The 25,030-nt window shown below is 33.2% G+C and overlaps 1 protein-coding gene across 7 annotated transcripts in view; it reads right to left on the minus strand.

Annotated features, from left to right (window-relative positions):
• LOC143236169 (acetylcholinesterase-1-like) overlaps positions 1–25,030 on the minus strand; it is a 42,262-nt gene that overhangs the window by 13,925 nt on the left and 3,307 nt on the right. For all 7 annotated transcript variants that reach the window (XR_013019506.1, XR_013019505.1, XM_076474452.1 and 4 more), the window contains exon 2: positions 22,336–22,593. The gene's annotated coding sequence lies outside the window, so the exon portion shown is untranslated. The remainder of the gene's footprint in view (positions 1–22,335; positions 22,594–25,030) is intronic.

A 25,030-nucleotide genomic window follows, 5' to 3' on the forward strand; every position in this document is an offset into this window, starting at 1 on the left:
TTTACATTTGAAGACAAAAATGTTTAATATTCTTAATTTAAAAACGGGTAGACATGAAATTCTTTAAACAAAGTGCTATTAATATACAAAAATCTCAAACTCTACACACACACACACAACGAAACGTAATGTCATTTATTTTTTAAAAAAGGAAGGTGAAAAGATACTTTCGTCAAAAAATTGCCGAAAAATAATGAACTCCCAAGGAGAAACGACGAGAAAATAGTGATGCCATAAGGCATTAATCTGACTGAACAGAGTTGTGATAGTTAGAAACAAAAAACACTTTACACTCCACATGATTATATTACCTCTCGAAGTGATTTAACACATATTGCAATACCAAACAGTTCAATATACAATCCATGAAAGTGCAAAGGCGAGGCCCGACATGGCCAGGTGGGTTAAAGCGTTGTACTCGTAATCTAAGGGTCGCGGGTTCAAATCCCTGTTACACCACACATACTCGCCCTTTCAGTCCTGGGGGCGTTATCATGTGACGATCAATCCCACTATTCGTTGATAAAAGAGTAGCCCTATAGTTGGCGGTGGCTAGTGATGCTTTTTGTTTTACTCTGCTAAATTAGGGATGGCTAGCTCAGATAGACCTCATGTAGCTTTGGACATTAAGTTCATTTATAATTGTCTGGTTTCTTCCAATGCCCGCCAAGGTGCACCTTTTCCAGACCCAAGATGTAAAAGGGCTATTCGTTCACGCCCTCAGTTGACTGGAATCTAAATCTACCAAACTGAAATTTCGTGCCATCGTTAGCAGTGTAAGAAGTAGCGTCATATTAGAAAAGACGTGTTTCTTTAAAGAGTTATTTAAGTATGTAGCATCGCCTATAACACTACCTAATGTCAAGGTCCAGCTTGCTTGTTTTAATTGTTTTCGGGTCATTGGTGTTTATCCGACTTTGGGGCATTCTTCAAGTTGTAATTTGTTTCCTTTTATTGTCTTTTTACTGGATGGTTGGCGCAGATAACAACGTTACAATAGTTGTAGATTTAAACGCTCTTTGCATTTTGATTAATTTTTTCTGTCATTTTTTTTTCCATATCTATTCTCCTTCCCTTTTCAAATTAATAATCTTGTCATAATTAGTGCATAAGACATTTTAAAAACAAAGCCAAAATTGCAATTAGCTTTATCTATTAGAAAAAAAATGTAATTCTTGGATCTTATCTTTTAGCTAAACGTTAAATATATAGGGCATTTTTTTAAACTTTTATGACAAGCTTTATTCTACAAATGCATAAAACTGTGTGTGTGTGACGCACGCGTTTAATTAACACTAATTCATCTTTTACCTCTACATAAAGATTCACAACTAGAATTTATTAATTAATGAAATGGTAGTCAAACGTTTTCCTACTTGTATTCCTTATGAATAAACTAATTAGAGAGAGAGAAAAAAGAACTTTCGAGTTCGTCGCCTTGCGTTTCTTTCTACGGAACGTTGAATCTAAAAATTTTGTTACAAGTCAGCTAGATAATGCAAATAGTGACTATATTGTTATAGATTGCAAGGTATTTGTACCTTTTATATTTAAAAAAAATACTCACCTGTTCTTCTGCACAAGTAGCGCAGTTACTTTACGCCATGATAAGACCCCAAATACCCAACCAACAAAACTGATTGTGAGCTTTGGTCTTCTTTTTTTGAAGTATCAGCTAGTAAGAAAATACTGAGACAATAATGACAGGAACGTTTCTGGTAGAAGTCTGTGAATGTTTCGTAGCTGATTTGCATTGTTTGAACCCAACTTGTCAGTTTTGTCAGTCGGAGTTATGTTTTACAATGGCCAATTATTGATACAAATGTTAGTTAATATCGTATTCTACGTTCTTCTTATTGTTTTCTTCGCACGATTTTGTGTGTGCTTTCTTCTATGTGTCTTTTCTTATAGCAAAACCATATCAAACTATCTTCTAAGTTCACCGAGGGAAATCGAATCCCTGATTTTAGCATTGTAAATCCTTAGACTTTCTGTTGTACCGGCGGGACACGCACAATTTTGCAATAAAGAACTAGCTGGTGCTTTCTGATATAAAACTACCAACTATAGGCAAAAGGTAATTTAACGAACTTTCAGATAATTTAAGCAGTTCGTTACTCAATCATGTTAAATTGTTTTCAGCTATTTAAATTGACCACTTAAGATTTATTTTTATATAAAGTAATGATTATTGTCCAGTGGCTTAACACTAATGATTATATTTAATGGAATATTCCTAAGACAACGGTTGTAATTTTGGGTTTTATCCCTTTACATATTTTGAGTATTTACTTTTAAGAAAAACAAAACTTAGTTTAATTTTAGCGATCAACAAACGAAAATAAATTATTTATACTTGCTTTTCCTTTAATGCTTTAAAGCTGTATTCGTTGTCTTGTCAGCGTTTATTTGACTTTTTACTTGTACAACCGAGATAGCCAGAACACTTTCTTAAAGCGAACCTTTCAGGAGACCTATCTTTTATAGGTAGGCTGTTCCTGCAACATTGGCAGACTTCCAGTAACATGCTTCATACACGATATATGATGAGTGTGTGTTTCCTAGCAAAGCCACCTCAGCCTTTTTACTGAATGTATAAGGAAGGAGAGAGAATATTTAGTCAGGTGTTACTGTTAATTTCATGTCGATGTATAATATACTTAATTTAATTTTTATGGCCGTGAACTATATTAATATAAAGTAGTCGTTTTAAAAAGATTTACTTCAAATTTATATCTTATATTTGCATATTATATACTTCTCAAATGATTAATGTTCTTGAGATGTATAGAATGTTGCTGTAAACAATAACTGTTTACGAAAAAACCTTTGGTTGATTTTTATCTTCATAAAAAGTATATGACTATGAAAATAACAACCAGTTACGACTTTATTAATGAAGTTTATAGAATTTTAGAGACGTTTTAGTATGTCTCTGTATATGTATGTAATACTGTAGGTGTAGATAAACTTGTAGCTAGAAGTTGTTGCTTTAATTTTCTAATGAAATAAGTTTAAACAGATTCATTACTAAAGATCATTGGAACATGTGTTCTATTGTGTATATAAAGAATAACGTTTACAAATTATAAGTACTTTATTCTTTAAAGGCTAGTGATTTGTTATGATAGCGAAATATAAATATTGATTGATAGCTTAGGTTACAAATATATAACAGTACGACTGATAATAAATTAAATATTTTTTTATTGGACCTTTATTATGAGTTTCCACTAAGTAAAAGAATGGCAATTCGAAGGCATACCTTTTTAACTTACTTTTTAATAATGTAACTTATGGGATGTTAATGGACAAATTGCTTAACCAAAGTTATCGCAGAGTCAATTGTATCTTCCCACCCCCAACAAAAAATTAACTTTTGATCCATAATATAGCTACTAATTAATCCGTATACTTGACTTTATTTTTTAATACGCATTTTGCATAAAACCCTATGATTTTAGTCTACATTTAAACTACCCAAACAACCAACTAACCAGGTATAAACTAACTTAAAACCTTTATAAAATAGATAGACTTGTAAGAAAAGTGTCTTTAATATAAGGTAAAAAAAATAGTATAGTTTATTATAATGTTTTAATGTATGATAACTTAAATAATTAACTAACTTTTGTTTTATTTATGGACATAAACCTTATAACCTATTACAAGCATTCTTTGAAAAGAAATATTATGTTAGTGCTAAAAAACAAACAAATAGTATAGTTTGTTCAGAAAACAGTTATAAATCCAAATAAAATATGTTTAAAAATATTGAATTTTTTTACGAAATTTCCTCTTAAACTCGTGAACCAATTTGTCTAAAAGAAACACTAAAAGCAATCCTAAAACATAGTTATGATAAAACAACAAGTAAAACTTAAAATGCCGAAAGTTTTATTTTTGATTATTTATTACAAGTTAAAACTAGTTAAATTTGCTCTAACACCTTCATTTTCTGAATCAGTTATGATTTTGTTAAGACTAATTTGAATTGGTACTGTTGAGATGACTGTAGAATTATTCTTGGGTGTCTTATTGCACTTATATAAAATGTATTAAGAAATAAAAATATTGATATGTGAGAGTTAATATTTGTAATAGTTTTTTATTTTAATATCAGAAAACGCTAATGTATATAATAACAGGTATTCAGAAAAAAAACCCATAACTGAATAATCTAGTATATCTAGTAGAACTACTGGTTTAATGTTTGTTTCATTCCTGATATGTTTGTTTGCTTGTTTTTAATTTCACGCCAAGCTAATTCAGTGTTATGAGCACTAACTGTTTCTGATTTAGAAGGGCCTTAAATTTATTTTTCAGTCTATACCATACTATATACGCTATAATAAAGCTTTTCACACCTCATTACTTATATAACATTTATACTTGAGTCTCAGCTTTAAATAACCACGAGATATAGCATTTTTAAAGTTAATGACCAGCATAAACTCAATGATTGATAGTTGGGTTTACATCGACATATTGTTTTTGTGTTGAATTAATGGAATAAGGTTTAATCAGTTCATTTTAAGTCGCTAGTCTTATTTTAAAAAATACTAAAGGTATGTATTAACACTTTGAATGCAAATGAAGTACTGAATTCACTTCTACATTCACCTTTATCACAAACTCATAATCAGTTCACAGAAACCATGAATAATTGTTTCGTTTATGATCAGTGGATCGATCTCACGTTGCGTGTTTTTTTTTAATTAATAGCACTACATTCGTATTTTTGCAAGATAGTTTTTAACAACTGAAGGAGAGGAGTTGGTCACGAAAATACATGAAAAACTACACCCTTTGAAAGAATAGATACTGCACTCCTGGAAGAAATAAATGTATTCATTTTAAATGTACTTTGTGGTGGTATAGCTATTAATCTCTTAAAGAATGAATTTAATTCATTACACTTTAAAGAACAGCTTATTGCGACATAATAATTAGCCGTCACATTATAACACTCTCACTGCTGAAAAGGCGAGCATGTTTGGTGTAACGGGGATTCGAACTCGCGACCTTCAAATTGCGAGTCGAGGGCCCTACCCACCTTGCCATGCCGGATCGCGATTACAATACATGATCTCTTGAAACTCTACGATTCACATTCACTTACCTTACAAATTGCATATTTTCTTCAAAATTCTAAAAAAATTATTTCGTATATAACTTCAAATATGGGTGGAACACATTTGTCACAACAAATGATTTTCTCAATTAAGTGTGGAACGCACAGCTAAAAAAAACAACTGAATATTTTACTAACCCAACAACATAAGTAAAATACTAAAACTTTCATTCACATGGTATAATAACCTGAATTTTTTCTTTGAATTGTGATGGTTATATTTTAGAAGTAAATTCTCTTGGGTGGTTGTGGGTGGGTGTTTTTTTACAGCAAAGCCGCATCGGGCTATCTGCTGAGTCCACCGAGGAGAATCGATCTCCTTATTTTAGCGTTGTAAATCCGTAGATTTGCTTATGTACTAGCGGGGGACCAATTCTCTTGGATTTGTGTAACCGAAATTAATCTCTTGGATTAAGTTTAGGAGTAAAATCCTACAAAAATTACAACGCTTTTTCCGATTTGTAAGGGAATGTAAATTCTGTAGCAGATGTTATTTCTCGTTTTATAAGAAAACTTGTTATAAATGTATTTCCTGTCAAAACAAAAAACTGCCATCATTTTGTTTTTGTTTAGATATTCACCTCTTAGTTCCGAAGATTATCAAATGCACACAGTTACCCGATCTTCGCAACAGCCACAGATTCATAGACATAATATACTGGAGATCAAGTTTAGCATTTTGTTACAGATTGAAAGAAAGACAATGACATGTTGTGAAGTTCAATGAGAAACACGAAATTTATTTACTAGACAAAATTACACTTTAGCTGATGGATCTAGCGTAATTATTGAAGTGGTAGATTTGAAATTAGAAACTGCATATTAGTTTGCTAGGGACAAGATCAAATGTTAAATGACTAGATCAGAACGAACGTGTTAATTCGTTTTGAAAACTCCACAACTGGTTTTACCTTCTTTTTGTAGCTTACCAATCATAAAATTATACCATAACCATTTGGATTTTTTTTTCTCTGTGTAGAAGTCTCAATGTAATCGCATACGCAAAATATAATATAAAACAAAACATCCCATGAAACACAGTTTCCATGATTTAGTCCTGTTAGAGTGAACCTAGGTTTGAATCAGAACATAACTTACTCCAGATTTAGTATATTCCGAATTAGAGTTTTAGAAAAAAAAAGAAAAAATTATAATATATGAATGTGTAACTTTTCACCTATCTTACTAAGAGTAAGGCTTAAGAAGGTGAAAAGGCACAAAAGTGCCAAAGGATCATGTTATAGTTGTCGCCATAGGCGCCACTATGACCTAATATCTGTTCAGTCATACCAGCTATTAAAATGTGCACCTAAATTACCGTAATTTCATTTGTTTTTTGTACCGGTTTTTTGGGGCACATAGCCCTGGTACTTCACACCATACACAAATCAGGCAGTGTTCAGAATGCATTGTAACTGTAGGGAAATTGCAGCAACAACGCGCTTCTTATCTTTATGCTCTACGTGTTAGTCACATATCTAAACACAGCTGACTCTCTATGATAATGCTTAAATAATATTGGGTGTGATTAGTATACCTCAAACAAACTAGGTTATTTCATTACAATAAAATGTTTTCTTGACAGACTAGGCTGAAACTAAAAGCTATTTACCCACTCGCTGCAGTGAACAAGTTTTCTGAGGTTAGCCCGACTGTTCTTCAATCTGATCAAACTCTGAGACGCAACACGTGTACAGGTCAGTGTTGATCTCTCTGATCATGTCAAGTCTTGCCTTCTCTAAGTGCAAAAGTTGAGAAATCTGGGTTACGCTTTAGGGTATTTTATCAAGAAATGGTAATTATATCGTTAAAAACGTATGGAACGCACGTCACCCGCTCCCTTTAAAAATTACGTTTGTGGCACTGAAGGCACATATGTGGAACAGCTGTACAAATTTTTAAATTGATTCTAAAAAATAAATACACAAATTTGGATTTACATGCATTCCTTATGCGCACACGTTTCAAAAGTAAACAAAAAATGAAGCAGCTTTTATCAAATATCAGGTTTACGAATGATTAAGTGTATGTTACTCAGTCATGCAAATCACTTAGGGCATACTGATGCAACAAAGATATTAATTTAGTGTGTTAAAGCAGTAACAAAGGCGAGTTGAACGTTTTAATATATAGTTGATACATCCAGTATACATTTTCAATTGCTTCTACAGGAATGCATTTATTCACTTTTAAAATAAACATCAGATGTGGAGTACAAATAAAATATTACACAGTATTTCTATCGCATAAAATAAGATATGACAATAAAAAATGTTTGATTTTTAAATTTTTCAACACAAGAAAGCAATACAACTAAAAGTAGAATGAAATTTACAAAAAAAAAACAGTTTTTATAGTTGAATAGCTTGTGATTTCTTTGTGTATGTAAAACAGTCATGGGATATGTTTTAAGAAAATTTTACAAAGCATCACTAACGTATGTTTTCTTGTAGCAAAGCGACATCGGGCTATTTGCTGAGTCCACCGATAGGAATCGAATATCCTGATTTATCGCCGTATCGGCAGGGAACAAGCACTGACGTTTTTTTATATAAGATATGTAACAAAAAATGTTAATATTTTTAAACAGTACTTTGTGACACGTTTATTTAATCAACTACAACATCAGCTCAAGTGTGCAATAATAGTTTATGGTAAATTGTAGTTATGCAGCAAAGATTTAACAGCGTACAAGTTTTGGAAAACGTGGGGTTTTAAGATAAGTTAAAAGTTCTATTGTATGCAAAATGTAAGATGTGAAAAGTTGTTTTTAGATGTATAGTTTAAGATAAAATATTTCTTGATAATAATAAGCTTAACTCTTAAATTTATGGTATGTATGTATCTAATATATAAACTAACTTATATCTAACTCAAACTCATAATACCCCACTAGTGCTACAGCGGTATATTTGCGGACTTGTACTACTAGAAATCGGGTTTCGATACTCGTGGTGGGCAGAGCATAGATAGATCCTTGTATAGCATTGTGCTTAATAAAAACAACACGAAATCAAATTACGGTCACTCACACTGTTCAAATTATACAAATCATATAAGTCACTGGTGTGTAAGTTTTAGTGTGAAGTATAACAGCTTTAGGATAAAAAAAACATACGTGTTATTTATTTCAATAATTTATGCCAGCATATTTACTTATTCAGTATCATTACAACATCTTCATATGTTTTCATAATTTCGCAACGACTGCGAACGCGGCGCCGTTTTTATGACATATCTGGATTCACTCCTGAAATTGGACAGTTGATAATCTGTCGAGAGTGAATGTGGTTTTAGATTTTTGGAAGGGCCATCGGCATTTTTACTTCTATTCAATTTTAAACTTTGTTTGAAACGTAGATTTTGCAATTTCGTCTATTTTTGTACAATATTTTCTTTTAAATCTATTTTTAAGTTTTGTTTCTCTTATTATTGGACAGCTCGACGCAAATAGTCTTGATGCTTTGCACAATGAGGCTTCAACAACCAACACACCTTCGCAAGTATTGATACAATAAGGAATGGCATAGATTACACCTACTTGGTTCAAACACAATTTATCTACATAGGTGTGACTGAAATACTTTACAGTTAAGAGAAATGTAAGGTTAGGAGAAGTTAAAATGATTTGTAAGTAAATATTTTCTGTTTTGAAATCGAAAAAAGGAGATGAGGATGAAACCATATTTGTATTCCAAAAATTTTCAATCAAGTCAAAATTGATGTCTACGATTTCAAACTAAATTATTCTAAATATATATATCGGACTACTGACTGTATTGAGCTCTTAAAATGGTTAGAAGAAAAAGGTGAATATTTTTGTATGAACATGTTTATTAAACAATAAAATATTTAGCTCATCATTAGAAGAATTAGAATAAAAGTAAATTTAAGTCCGTTTTAAAAATTGAAAGTTTATCTCTTTACAGGACAAATATTCAGGTGCTATAAAACCTGCTAGCATACGGTAATAAATTGTGTGTATATATATATATATATATATATCTTATAAAGATAATTTTAAAAGCCAAAATCGAACACATTAAAATTTTAAAAAACAACAAAAAAATACACTGCATTTTTAAGAAAGATCCCAGGGTACAAGCTACAATGTGGGATTATAAAATGTATCCCAGATTTTCGAGGTGCCTACGAAAGTAGGATCTACACTGCGGTTGGGATACATCGTCTATCAATCTTAACCTCCAATTCTCTAGTATTACATAAGAAATAAAGACAATTATTCTAGAAATTAGGTGCTCAAGCTTACAATGTTCCACATCTTTATCACTCTCTACTGTCCACAGACAGTTGTGGAAAGGTGACTGCTGTCCCAAGTTAAAATAAGAATAAGAAAAAAGAAAGATAGAAAAATAAAAATAAAAAATAAGGTACTACAATTGGGTGGTAAATAACATGAAACCTATCTCTCAATATTAGCATTCCTGCCCCTAATATGGCAGAGGCACTAATAACATGACGTTTAACCTTGTCAGTATACTAAGTTTACTAGGACTGTTGTGCTTTTATATGCAGCTCAAGGTGTACATCCGCATAAAGTAGTGTCAAATTCTTAAATGACCTTATTTTTAACTAAAAATAATTAGTAATTTTAGAATAATTAATTTGATTTTTAATGTTTTGTATTTATTTAGTACACTTTTGTATTTATTTAAAAAGAGTTTAATAATTTTACACAAAATTTTATTATTAAATCCATTAACTATTAATATATATAACACATGCAAGATGGAGGGGAAACTTTAAAAAAAAAATAGAATTTTGTTTCTGGTTACGCACAAAGCTACACAACGGACTATCTAATAAAAACCCTTGGACGGGCATCGAAAATTGGTTAATAGTATTTTAAGTCCACAGACCGGCCACTGTACAACTTGGCTGTTTCGTTGATATCGAAACTTGGTTTGTAAAGTGCTTCCATCTTTACAGATTGTCTGCAACGTTTTCAAGACAACAGATTAGTAAACATGTATGACTTCAAGAAACGTTCTGGAACTTTATACAGTCGAAAAATGTAAACATAATAAACTTGCTATTTTTGTTTCTTTCTTTCTTGACAGAAGTTACTTGGGTAAAACGCCAAAAGGAAAATCAGGCTGGAGAGATGTATTTTAGTATGTCCTTGGTAAAGTAAAAAAACATAATATTTTGAGCCGGACAAATTTATATGGATGTGGAAATAAATCTGTAGTTCACAGTTTATCAATATTTTTAGACTAATCGTCTAAAATCGACTAATATTTCGCCAGATTTCAACGTTTAAACAGTAACAGTTGAATGTATAACATTCATTGCGCATGTATAAACAATAAATCATACAGTCATTTATTTATTATCATTCAACCAAACTGAATTCTATCCCCCAGTGGCACAGCGACCTGTGTTTCGATACTATTAAAGAGAAATCGTCGCCTTTTATTTCAAAGGCAGTAATAAATTTAATGTTAGATACTATTTCTATTAACGACGTTCCTCAAATTCATCCATCGTCAACTGTGTTAATAAGTTACTAGTACTGTATCGTAAAACCGTCTTTATGGTTAGCCTTTGTGTTTAATGGATTTTAAAATATAGTTTTGTTTATTTACGTTATTTTTGTCTGTGATTCTGTGAGGATACGCGCCAAAAACAGTAAAATGTCTGAAGAACAAAAAATACTTGAAGTATAAAAGTAAGAAAGCTTTTATGCTATAAAGAGGAAGCTAAGTATCTTTTTATGTTTGAATAAAGAAGTGATGTTTCAGACAGACTCAAATAGATTCAAAGCAGGATATGATGTCATTTACATCGCAAAACATAGGTATGACGTCATTTGCACGGTTTTGAAAATGAATGAAAGGTGGCGAAATTCAACATAACTAAAAAAAGTCTTTTAGATCAGAGTACGTAATTTTCAACTTGCTAAATTCCTATTAACTAAATACTTGAATTTCTGTCTTGGTGTGATCTCAAATAGTACTGATCCTTTGAGAGCGGGTTCTGGACATTATTTCGCTTTTAGTTTATTTTCTTTATACATTTAATAGTATTTTACTTCTTTTGGCATTTTAACGATTATTTGGCGTAGATAGCTTTGCTGTTTTGTGACATTAAGCATCAAACAACCAACCCAGCATTGCAAGCTTAATGTCTGTTTTACAAATCATAGATTTGTAGTATTTATTTAGTGTTTTTATTTTTCAAAGTAAATAAGTGCATGCTACAATTGTAAAAAAAACGATGTATCATTCTTCGGTTTTCTCACATTAAGCAGCTTCGTGTCAAGTGTACTGAACATTGACGGTGATCTTTCTTCAAACTCTTGATGAGCGGATCAGTGTTTTACGTTCAGGATCCATCGTGCCCTCATATGTTCCAAGATGGACTATGGGTCTTTGGTGGTGCCCGGCCCACTAACTTGAACATGTTAGACCCTGTACATCATCTGGGGCTTCGGCTCTGCACGGGGGCTTTCTACACATCGCCAGTCCAGAGCTTTTTATACCCCAAGTACCGCGAACCCCCCTCTTCACTTCTGTCATTTGCCAGTTTCCTTACAATAAGCAACCAAATATCAATCCTCGCCATAGCATCTCACCTAGAGTTGCCTTTCTTCCTCGGTGAGTTGTGATCTTTCTAAATAGACGGTTTGCCATTTCTCTTTTTGTGCTTCATATCCAGACTAGGCACAACTGAATGAACTGTCGCTTATGATGACGTTGGTGTCTCCACTGGTCAGCCTATTACATCATGGATTATTACCATTCACACTTGCGACTTTTCTTTGAGTCATCCGAGGAAGGCGGATATTTCCGATCGGAAGTACCGAATTCTCTTCACCGAACATCTTTTGAACCATTCTTTTGTTCCAGGTTTTACTGATGGTTCGAAATCAGGTGACTCTGTGGGTTCGGCCATGGTTTGTTGTGATTTGCTGGTTGCTCACAAGTGGTCCTCTACAGTTTGTGTTCATTGCCGAGTTGTATACCATACATGTTGTCTTGGACCATTTTAAATCAACTGTTCTATGTATACATGTTCTTAGCTCTCTTCTGACTTTGGAATTACTTAACATTACTTCTCACACTAATTTCTTCCATTTTCTTAAACGACTGGCCCATTTTTATCTATCTTCTATTTGTAACCAGTTTTTCTGTATACCTAGCCACGTCTGTATTCTCGGGAACGAGCTTGATGACACGCACATAAGTCCGATTGATCTAGTTCTGTGTCAGCCGTGCCTGTTCCATGTTTGGACAACGGTCCTATATTCAAGGATTGGCTTTGCGCCAGTTGGCAGTCGGTTTAAAGTAACCAACGTCATGACATGCTTTTCCAGCTCAAACCTTTTATTTTTTGGCCATTTTGTTGCTGTAGTGAACGAAAGGAAGAAGTTATATTGGCTAGACTACTCACAAGCCAGTTTCTTTTAACTCTTCATTTTCATTTATCTGGATCTGATTCATTGATGTATGGCCTTTGTGACACTCAGATCACAAATGCTGACTAAGAACGCCAACGGAAGCATCATTCTTAACGTATTTTTTACAGGCTTACTCGTGGTATTAGATGATACCAAATACGATGATGACACGAACCAGCTTATATTTTTTGTTTTTGTACTAACCATCGGCCTTTGTACATCTATTTAACTTGATAATAACCTTAGAGACATTGTTTATTATTTAACTTGCTATTTATCGTATTTTACGTTTTCCTTTTATACCAGTCATTTATAGTCATTTTATACCAGTCATTTAACCAGCTGTTATAGGTGAAATATCAGACTGCCACACCTTTCACCAAAGTGCGTTATAAGCATTTCTGTGCATCTTTTTCCTGAATAGTAGGTCAACTATGTAGGCTAGAACGATAGGTTTAAGAGTTACCTTGTTTCACCTTTTTTATTTGTTTTAATGACGTGTTCTTTCCATGAACTGAATACATACGAACTTTGAGTTTTATTTAAACATCAAGACTGTAACTAATATCGTCACAAGATGGTAGCATAAGTGTTGATTTTTGGATATCAAGTCCAGGAAAGAAAACGTATTTCATTATACACTTAATATTGTTTGCTTGTTTTACTTTATTTTCCAAAAAAGCTAGACGTGGTCTATCTTCGCTAGCCGTCCCTAATTTATTAGTGTAAAAATAGAGGGAAAGTAGCTAGTCATCATCACCCACCGCCAACTCTTGGGCTGCTTTTTTAAAACGCGAGTTGGAGAAATGACCGTCACATTATGACGCCCCCACGGCGATCCTATATTTGAGATAACCACCACTTTCAAGTAGTCCGAAACAAACTATTTAATGGTAATTAACAAAATATGTGTTACAAATAATAAGTGTTTTAAATGTATTTATTGAAGTAGATCAACTGTATATTAACGGACTTACAACACAAATCCGGAGTATCATTCCCTATAATGGACAGAGCGCTAATAACTGTTGCCCCTCTTTACGTTTTAAAGAAAGAGAGAATAATTTTCTGAAGTATATTGACATTTATTCGTATCTAGCTGTATCCAAATGTAGAGATGGGAAATAGAAATAGTGGTTTGAAAAACCAGTGTCTGTTTCTTTTGTTTTATTTTATGTACCATCTGATTTCTCTTCAGTAAGTTATACCTATGAAGATAATTTCCTTTCTTATGTCATCCGCACCTAAAGAAATTTAGACGGAATGACAGGATTCGAACAAAAGTTATTTAATCATCTTGTTTATCAGTTATCCGACTATTTGGTTACAAATAACGCAATTATTATTTGATTTAAGATATTTAAATTCTCACTTGAAGTTGTAAATAATTGTGAAAATTATGAAACAAATCAAATGAAAAAGCTTTCGACTTTTGCTTTTTATACGTTTGACTATTCACATCCCTACTCTCTCAATATTCATGTATAATTTCAACAAATTAATAATGTTCTATTGGCATCAATTACAAAATTTCTTTATTGAGCACGTATATCATTTTAGATGAGCTTGTTTTTTTCTTTCTTTTCAGAGTGCTCACTGTAATTTCGGCCTGGCATTGCCAGGTGGGCTAAGACGTTCGACTCGTAATCTGGGTTGCGAGTTTGATTCCCCGTCGCACCAAACATACTTGCCCTTTCAGCCTTGGGGTCGTTATAATGTAACGGTCAATCCCACTCTTCATTGGTAAAAAAGTAGCCCAAGAGTTGGCGGTGGATGGTGATGACTAGCTGCCTTCCCTCTAGTAGTACATGCTAAATTAAGGACAACTAGCGCAGATAGCCCTTGAGTAGCTTTGCTCGAGATTCAAAAACAAACACTATAGTTTGTATTTTGAAACGTCATATATTAAAGTGATTCTGAATCACGAAGTTTAATGTTACATTTTGTTAGTGGCTTCATGTAGAGCAAATAATGTTAAAATATATTCGTAAATGATTATAGGTTATATGATTTTTAAAATTTGCTGCTCTCATATTAAAATTTTACATAGTTTTCGCCATCATGTTGGGGATTATGTAACTATTATTATATTAAATTTATTTTTTACGTATAGAAAAAGCCAAAATACTTCAATTTGTTTGTCTATTGCTTTTGAGAAAAATGCACTTGTTATTGTTTTTTGGGTGTGTAAAGTTCAATAGGTTGTCAGAAAAGTGTAAAGAAAAACTAACAACTATCACTGACTTCCAACTGAAAGTACCATCTTATCTTTTATAACATCTTTTTAAAATTCTACGTTTGCACTTATATGGATGGTTGTTGTTGTTTTTGAATTTCGCGCAAAGCTTCTCGAGGGCTATCTGCGCTAGCCATCCCTAATTTTGCAGTGTAAGACTAGAGGGAAGGCAGCTAGTCATCACCACCCACCGTCAACTCTTGGGCTACTCTTTTACCAACGAATAATGGGATTGACCGTCACATTATAACGCTTCCACGGCTCTCAGATTACGAGTCACACGCTTTAACCCACCTGGCCATGCCATGGTTCAAAATCAAGCGATTTTCTGGGTTCCTCCATAGCTTGTTGTGACTCCGTGGTTTCTCGCAGGATCCTCTTTACTTTGTGTTCACTGCAGATTTTTATGCCATTTCTCTTGCCCTGCATCATGCAAAACCTATGCAACACACCAATTATACTATTTATACTGACTTTCTTAGCTCCTTAATGGCCCTGAAATTGCTTAACGTTAGTTCGTTACTTCTCATTTTGTTTCTGTTCACGATAAAAAGGACTGGTAAATTTTCCTTTATTTTCTATTAATACTCAGTTTTTTAGATACCTTGCCACATCACTATTATTTTGAACAAGTTTGCTGACACAACAGTTTTGCCCATTTGCTCTGGTGCCATCACAGCCGTACCTATCCCCTATATGGACTATGATCCTTTATTGAAGTCTTCACTCCAATTGGCAGTCAGTTTTAAGTAAGCACGATCGTAGCAAGTGTTTCAATAAAAAAAAGATGTTTTGTTTTTGTGTCTTATTTCCTTTGGATGGGAAGGAGACAGTTGTCTTAACAAGAGTATACATTGATCACAGTTTTTAACGTGCTATTTTATTTGGGACTGATACACCAATTTCTAGCTTCTGTGACATTCAAATCACAATAGCCTACATTTTACTATCGTGCTGTCGCTATGAGAGTGGCTGCACCATTTTAGACATGTCCTTGTTACGGGCTTGCACCTAACATTGTACTTTGTCATTAGTGATGGTTACACTGTCCATCTTACTCGTGTTTCTAACTTCTTACGAACCATTGTTCTTTTTAATTATATTTAAATATTTTACCTGAAGTTTAGACATTTAGTCTTATCTTAATTTATTTTCACAGCTAAACCAGGCTGCAGTGGTGTAGGCAGCACGAGAGATAGGTCAAGAAGGATTGGAACATCGTTTTCTTTACAGACGAGTCACGTTTTCGTAATGACAAGGCTGACGTACGTCGATGAAAACTGAACATTATGCTGATTGCTTCATCAGACAGACCTGTCGCTGGAGTGGCCCTAATGTCCTGATATAGGGTGGGATCTCAGGCAACCACAGAACATTTCTGGTAGTCATCAAGAGCAACGTAAATGCACAATGCCACATTTACCACAGAACAGACAACAGTTGGTCTAAACATTGTAGAACGAGAAGCTGGGGATTCCCCAACGCAAGATCAGACATCTGTTAGCCAGTAAGAGATATAGGATCACGGTATGCTTTGCTGTAGGGGGTGAGGACAACCGTTATTGAAGGGCATGTTAATTCATTATGGTGGAGTGCTTATTACAACATTACCAGTTGTTTGGCGCAAATAGCCTAGCTGCTTTGCGCCAGTCAATGTCAAACACTCAACTCATTACAATAACATTAGTTCTGGGATATTAGGTGATCATTTATTCAGAATGGCTGCCTTATTCTCTGACAACATAAACTAAATGCAACGTGTTGCTAAATTAATAGTGAGTGAAAATTAAAATAAAGTATTAAAATTTTTTTCATTGACTGTCAGTGTAACTATCAGTGATTGGTAGTACGTAACTACACAACTGTGTCATGAGAGAATGTCAGCTAGTGCTTGTCATATTATAATTGAGGACTAAAAGAATCAAGCTACTTGAAAAGTTGAATAATAGCTTAAATTCATTTTCGTGATTAAGTTGATTCTGAACAGAAGAAAATGAAAATTCTTTGAATGTAGAAAAAGCATCCAACTTGTCTTGCTGAATCTGTGATAGGAACAATTTTCAACTTAATGCTCCTCAGTGGCACTGCGGAACATCCACGGAATTACAAGACTAGAAACTAGATTTCGATACCCATTGTGAGCATAGCACAGTTTTGTGCTTAACTTCAAATAATTTCAATATAATTTTGCAATACGATATTTCACATTCCAGTAAGACTAACAATATAGGGAAGCTTCTTGTTTACATCTAATATATAGAGACAAGAGAGAATCCTCAATAGTGGCACTTGATTCTTTTATACAGAATTAGAGTAAATTAATTTGATACTATTTTTCTCATTTTTATTAGCTATATTTTTGTGAGCTAGTAATACCAAGCTTGGGGCGCGCGTATAATCGATTCGATTTTATTACTCATCAGGATCTCTACCTGCCTGTCCTCAAACTGAGAATCTATTAGGCGGGATTGGAGTAAATTAATCTACGATACATTTGGCGTCGATAAATCTATAAATCGAAAGGATTTAACCGCCTGAGCCCAAAACTGTAAGTAGATATTAAGTCAGTCAAGAGATGATAGAGCTATGACCATAAACTTTGTAAGTGAAAACAAACAAAAACTCATCCATTCTTTGAGCTGCTAAAATCCTAATTTGTCTGAAAATATTTTAAGCTGTTTTCTAAAGCAGTATCTATAATATTTCAAATATTATTAAAAACAATTGGTTTCAAAAACACTTTGCCAAGACTGCAATATTTTGTAAGACTATAAAACTGCTTTGAGGTTGAAAATTCTTAATGGTATATGGAGGATTTAAAGTAGGACAAAACTAAACATCTTATTTAAAACAAGACAGCAGATTATTTAAGTTAACGTCTTACTCGTAGGTAAAAAAAACAACAACAAAAAGTTCACCGGTGATTTTTCAACTTCAGTTTTTTTCATTCCAACATTCTCTATATTCTTTTGGTATCGGTTTGATGTATTTCAATATATAATGAGTTATGCTTGTGTATTTTTAACTGTTATTTTCTAATATATTTATTGTTTCAGAGTAACTGGCGAATCCCAACACCAGTGCATTTATAACTGTAAGTAAAGAAGAATATATTACTTTGTAACAATATTTGACAACAAAACATTGTTATAACATATTTATGACATGAGAAATGAATTATGATACATAAAGTTTTAATACGTGTTTTACAAACAAGTAAAATACATTTTTTGTGATGAAGATACCTACAGTTTATTAATTATTCAGCAATAAATAAGTGTAACAAATTCTTCAAAGCATTGGATCGTGTTCACTATAAGTTAACTACGTATGTACATGTTTTAATTTGAAAATTAAAGTACATGTTGAAGAAACAAAATATATGCAATACAGTTATGCACGTAGCTAAAAATTATAAAAACAAAAATGAGTAGCTTCTGCAGCAGCCGGTTATTTTCAACCATAGGAACAAAGATTGAAAGACAGATTTCCAAAATGAAATGCCATATGTACATTAGAGGGTTGGTACCCTTGGCCAACAAAGTCCTTTCTGTACTGTTTAAAAGCGACCTTTCTAAGAGAACTGGTTGAAAAGGAAGTAGGTGCGCCCCTTGGTGAATGGTGAAGGATTGTTTGGAGTTGAGTTGGATCAGTATAGCTCGAGGGTGCTTCTGTATTCGAGTAAAGAGGTAGAGCGAGACAATAGCATCTCTGCAGCTGCAATAATAGCTGAGTGTAAAGAAGGAAACAAGAAAGAAGTTTATCGTATATCCTTTAATAGCTTTGTGGCCTGTATGAACTCTCGTTAGCATCAAGGTCAATCCTGAAAGGAGAGCAGCTGCTGCTGGCTATTATGTTCTTTGGAAAAACCGTTTCTTTAGGGTTTAAACTTTCCCCCAATATAAGTTCACGACGAGAAACGGAAAGATCGATCACACAGGGAAACTTGACAAAGAAGACGCACCTTTTTGAAAGATTACTGGTCAGATATTTCTCATTCAATAACGTTAAAAGCAAGTGCTAATGCAAATAAGTTAACGGATTCAGTACATAAGATTCTGTAGTTCAAAACATCTTTGGAAATAAAAAAACAGGCAGTGAAAAAAAATGAAACGGAAAGTTTACAGTACATTCGTTTAGAAAGGACTCTTTTTTTTTCTAGAAATATTTAAATTTTTAATATATTGTACCATTTGGATATTATTACACATTAAGAACTATTTTCTTTTTTATGACTTAATGTCCTAGTTTTAAAGCAGAAAGTAAAGTAATAGGATCGTGATAGTAAGTAATCGCTCACATGAATTTCGCTTCAGAGCAGTTATGTGTTTAGTATTTAATTAAAATAATTTTATTTTCACTATACCAAACTCCGTTCGACCTCTTTTGCTAATTCATTTTTAAGAATCTTTATAATGCCCCCACAGCTAAAAGGGCGGGCATGTTTAGTGCGACGAGGATTCGAATCCGCCACCCTCAGATTACGAGTCGATTGCCTTAACAGCCTGGTTAAGCCAGGCCTTGGTGATAAGGAGAGAACAACGTATCGAATTTCCTAGGTCATCTTCAGGTTAACCTTTCTATGATTAGTCACTTGTTATATTTGGTCTTATATGTGGTGAATTAGCATTTTTATTTCCTGTTTCAGAAATCTTAACGTAAATGTTCAGGTGAATGTGTATACAAAATAATTTTCATAAGATATTTATGTAATAAAGTACACATATCACAATTTGTAATATTTGTCCGTTGTTGGGACAGTAGTAAGTCTACGTATTTCCAACGCTAAAACCAGGAATTCGTTTTTCCTCGATGGACATTACAGATAGCCAAATGTGACTTTGCTAAGAAATAACTAATACAAACACACACACACGAAAATTTAACTAGAGAAAAATATAAACATATACATGGACTATAAGTATTTTTTCCTTTTAAAATTAATCAATTTGCGTTAGTAGGAACTTACACCATTAGATGTATTCTTAATGTTACGCAGGCACAGATCTTTGCGTATCTACGGATGTCATAAAAATACAGGCTGATAAATATTATATTTACGTTAGGATAACTTAGAATACAAATAACTATTTCAGTTTATTTATAAAGTAGCACCAAATACATATCATGTAAAGGTTTTCTGTCTTTAAATTAGTGTACTTCTACAAGCGTAAACTTTAAGTAATATTTTTCTATAATTTAATCAGTTGAAAAACTGGTTTTAACCAACAAATCACAGTAATTTCAATAACAGCAGCTATATTCCATTTTCCTTAATTCTCCATTTATTACTTTAAAAAATATTTGGAAAATCTGAATAACTCTTGAAAACTTGTTATGAAGCTGAACAGGATTGACTTACTTCGTGATGACGAGAAACTTACTTGAAGTAAAAATGTATTCTCAAATACAGAACAACTTTTAGATCTTCTTAGGTCATTTTCGAATTAACAAACCCTCTTTATTAGCCTGAAGATGATCTAAGAAGGTCGAAACGTTGTTTTGTACTTTATTTTAATTAAAGCTTTAACACCCATACCAGCCGTCTTGAGAATACAGGACCGACTTACATTTAGTCATATTATGTCTTGGAGGTCAGGTCGTTCGATTGGCTTGGGTGTTACGGGACCGAAAGTATGTTCAACTATGTGGACGTTATAATGTTATGGTGAATCCCACTATTTCTTAGTAAAGAATATTCTTCAAGTTGATGAATTATGTTGACCAGATGCTTTCCTTCTTGTCCATCACTTCAAAATTAACCCTCGAATAACTTTGCGTGAAGATTCGTCAAATAAACTTACATTTAGCTTTGCTTTTATACTTTGACAAGGTTTTTATTATTAGTAGTCACCAGATACATTACGGTTCTACAAATTATGCATTAAACCTCATAAATTAATGAAAATATGAAGTTACAATAATCGCAAAAAACATTCGAACGGTATTTATATAAAAAGCAATTTTTATACACTTTTGACTGAACCAAGACAAATGTTATCCATTAGCGAAATTAATACAAGCACCTAGTGAGAAAACTGTCAAATTGCAAAACTGATGCGAAGTTGAGTACCAAAATGTTGAACGTACAAAACCTGAGATAGGCCGGGACGAGTGCAATATTACCGCGTAAACCAACATTGTCACCCATTCTGACCTGCTTCAGGTTTATTTAATGTTTCTTTCACTTCTGTGGACTACGTGTGGTCAATATCTTTGATGCTACACTGTCGGTCCTAGTTTTGAATAAAAGAGGATAGGACGAAGGTGCTAGTAACACCTCTCGGTAAAATACTCACAACTACAGAAACATTCGAGAACTATAATACTTCCTTCTCGGTGTGCCAAGTAGAAAAAAGTTGAAATCATTCCATGTGAACAGCCTGCATAGAATACAGAAATTATTATGGAAAGTTAATATCAAACATCAAGGTGCTGAAACACACACTGAAGAATATGACCTGATGGATTTAGTCAGAAAAGGAAGATTGCATGAAAAGGTCACATCATAAGAATAGATGAATGGTACAATGGTTACGAAGAAAGTGATAAATTGAGGGTTGAAGTAGAAAGAGAGGACAACCAAAGTTCACGTGGAAAAATGTGACGAGAAAAACATCAGCAAAAAACAAAATCAACAGAAACTATCCCGTGGGAAGAAATGGAAGAAACTTGAGCTGGATAAAATAAAGTATCGTTAATGGACGGTTCAATATGTCAGTAGTACAGATTTGTTTTTATCTGTGCTGGTCGTCCCTACCTTAGCAGTGTAAGACTAGAGAGAAAGCAGCTAGTCATCATCGTCCATTGCCACCTCTTGGGCTACTCTTTTACTAACAAATTGTTGGATTGACCGTAACATAACACACCCACGGCTGAAAGAGCAAGCATATTTGGTGTATCGGGGATTAAAACCCGTGATGCTCAGATTATGAGTCGAGCACTCTCACCACTTGGCCATACCGAGCCCAGTAGCCTCAGGATGGAATAAGTGATAAGCAAGTAATTCATCAGAACATTGATTATAAAATCTTGCTTTTATCCATGTGTGTGTTTGTGTAAACACTAAACAATGTTAAGTTTATCTATTTCAAAGCTCACTTTGTGCTCTCGAAACATTAATGAAAGAAAAACGGTTTCCAACGTAATTTCAATTTGAAAAACACTTCACTAAAATATTTTTCGTTATGAACTTTATCGTTTTTACAATAATATTTAGTTTTCCGAATGGACATTAAATTTTATTTGCACTGAAAAGCTAGATATTTTCGAATGTCAAGGACTTCACTCAATTAAAAAAAAAAATCTTATAACACCTGAGTTTGCAATAACAACAAAATAAACATGATTCACACAAAATGTCCTACAAAAAGAAACTCCGAATAATATCATAGTTTCTTCTCATAGACTGTACTTGTAGTTAAAGAAGTCGAATAAAAAAATCCAAGCATAGATCATTGGTTGTTGATTTCTTTTCATCCTTAAGGAATAATATTATATACAGTAAGACTATTTCTAGTTTAGCATTAAATTTTCGCTCACCTTTCTCTCCGTAATGTCTATAAAAACCAACAAGCAAATTTGCTAGTACAAAACTCCTTCCTGTGCAGTGCGTGGCGAAATTAAAAATGACCCTGTCCAGTCACGTCCATCTAATAGCACTCTGCGTATTAAGCAACTTCCTTCTTCATGCTTGATAGTTCTTACTTCCTGTCTACCAGCTGTCGTTCGGGTGGCGCTAAACGCTCCACCTGGTGGTACCGTTAACATACAAAGGACCTCGAAAAGCAACCCTTTTTACTGGAAAATATTAGAAAATAATCTGTTGCACTGTAATAAAAACCGAAGCGCACTTATATTTTACAACACATTAATAACGCACAACATAAACCTCCCATTGGCACAGCAGAATGTCTGCGGATAGAAACCGAGTTTCGATACCCGTGGTGGAAAGAGCACAGATAACTCTTTATGTAGCTTTGTGCTTAACTTTAAACAAACAACGTAGGAAGTAAAAGAAAAGTATTAGTTACTTTACTATTAAAGTATAATGATGAATGTACTATATGACACTAGGCGGTAACTCTTTTATATTGTTCTAACAAAAAATGTTATTTTGCGAATCCGTCTAAAATATAGCCTATATAGAATCTGTATAAATAAACGATTGTAGGATAAAAGCATGTGTAAAGTACTTTTAGTTATACAAAAAGCTATTATTTTGAAACTTGTTTAAAATTTATTTCCGGAGCATTTTAAATGGAACTTAGACTTATTTCGACATTTAACACAGAATTTGGTGGAATAAGCAAATGAGTTATAATTATGTCAGACAAATGAAAATGAAGTTAGCGTGTTTTCATATTTGTCAAGCCTGTATGAAAACACACATGTCAAAAATACAACTACTTTACAAGAAGTATATTAGCTTTTGAAATTACAATAATTTTCATGATTTACTCCAGTGTCTACTAACAAAATGCACCAAAACTTATTGTGTTAAAAATGATCAAATCAGAAGAAATATTACCAAGAACAGCATGAGGTAAAACATTCAACGAAACAACTATTTTACTTCAAGTTACCTAGTAGGGAACTTTAGTAGTGGTTGTTTAATTTTAAATTAGCTTCACTCACTGAAGTGTTAAGATCGTAACCATCCTTGAGACTTCAGGTTTATTTATGCTGGCCTTGTAGTTAGCAGTTCTCTATGTAACAAAGTAGGTCGTGTGTCCCTGAGAAGCTACTCTTCATGCAAATAAATGTCATTCAAAAAACATTTAAACAGTTAAGTTACTAGGATAGAACACAATGGACTATAAATAAAAACGATATCAAATTTTCCATAATTGGTAAAGAACAAATTGCATGTTTGGTTTGATTCTGTGCACCTTTAAAGAATTCATGTTAGCTACAACACTGTCTCACGAGGTTATTCTAGGACCATGCTTTAAACACAATATTAAAGCATTATAATGCATTACATAAATCAAGTGTATTGTATTTAATCAAACTCTCTCTACCACTCTTTTTAGGTGTTTTTAGTGCATGACGTAACCTGGCTTTCATAAAGAGAGCAACTAGGGTGACAAGTTTGAATCATTTTTATCTTTTACGGTTGGCTGTTTTTTGCGTCCCTCATGATCATAAAGACTTACTGTGAAAGTAATATTCCCTACACCCGATCGTAATGCATATTTTACAATGGTAACATCAAACTATCATACTGTTTCTTGACAAATAATTTTCATTGCTATGGTAAACGTCCAAAGTAAAGTTCTCGGGAAAATTCAGAAAATGTAACAATTATGAGGAAGAAATAGTTTATCTCTTGCTTTAAAATAGGGAAACTTATTGCGATCGATAATTAGTATATTTATTATATATATAAATTAAACCTGGAGATGCCACTCAGATAGCAATAGCACAGGCTCTTTTTACCAAACTTGCCGCTTGGAGCACTGCAGTGAGACTAAGCTCAATTGTTAGGCTTAGTGATATCATCTTTAATTTGATTGCAAGCTTATACTTAATATATAAAACTCAAAAAGAAAAATTTGCTAAACATGAAACTTCGTTTATGTGCCGTAATGACTGTTTGACCACGCAGAAATAGACTGCATTCTAATGCATACGTATAACTATTTTAAACCGAAACCAGCAAACGTGAACCTATCTTTCAATACTATGCTATTCTGATATATCACTAATAAGTGAACAATTAATGATTTACCTAAAAACCTAATTTAAACAATAGGTATGAAGCTGTTTGTAAATGTCACTCACAAACGACCATAAACGTAGGTTTAATACTCCAATACATCTATTGATTAATAGTTTTTCTTTCCAAACTTATTAAAAGTTAAGTGAAAAATATGGTACTTCCAAGTGATGCGCATTCTATTTAAACGATGAGAGGAACAACACCGTTTAGCCATTAAACGTTTTCTTTAACGAAGTTTGGAATTATTTGTATACTTGTTAAATGCTACAACCTTAGATAATATGTAATCTGAAACGTTTCTTTCCAATTAATTATCATTTTCTTTACTTCATACTGTTCACTACACTACATAAGAACTAATGTTCTCACATTCACTGATATACCTTGAAACTACAATTGTATTTTTAACTCAAATCTGAAAAATCTACGCAATAACTGAACCCTGAATATTAGATTTAACCGTCATGCTTTCCGCCGAGAGCCACTACGATAGAGCTAATGCTCGAATATTTC

This window comes from Tachypleus tridentatus, chromosome 13, assembly GCF_004210375.1.
Source record: "Tachypleus tridentatus isolate NWPU-2018 chromosome 13, ASM421037v1, whole genome shotgun sequence".
In the NCBI taxonomy this organism is placed as follows: domain Eukaryota; kingdom Metazoa; phylum Arthropoda; class Merostomata; order Xiphosura; family Limulidae; genus Tachypleus; species Tachypleus tridentatus.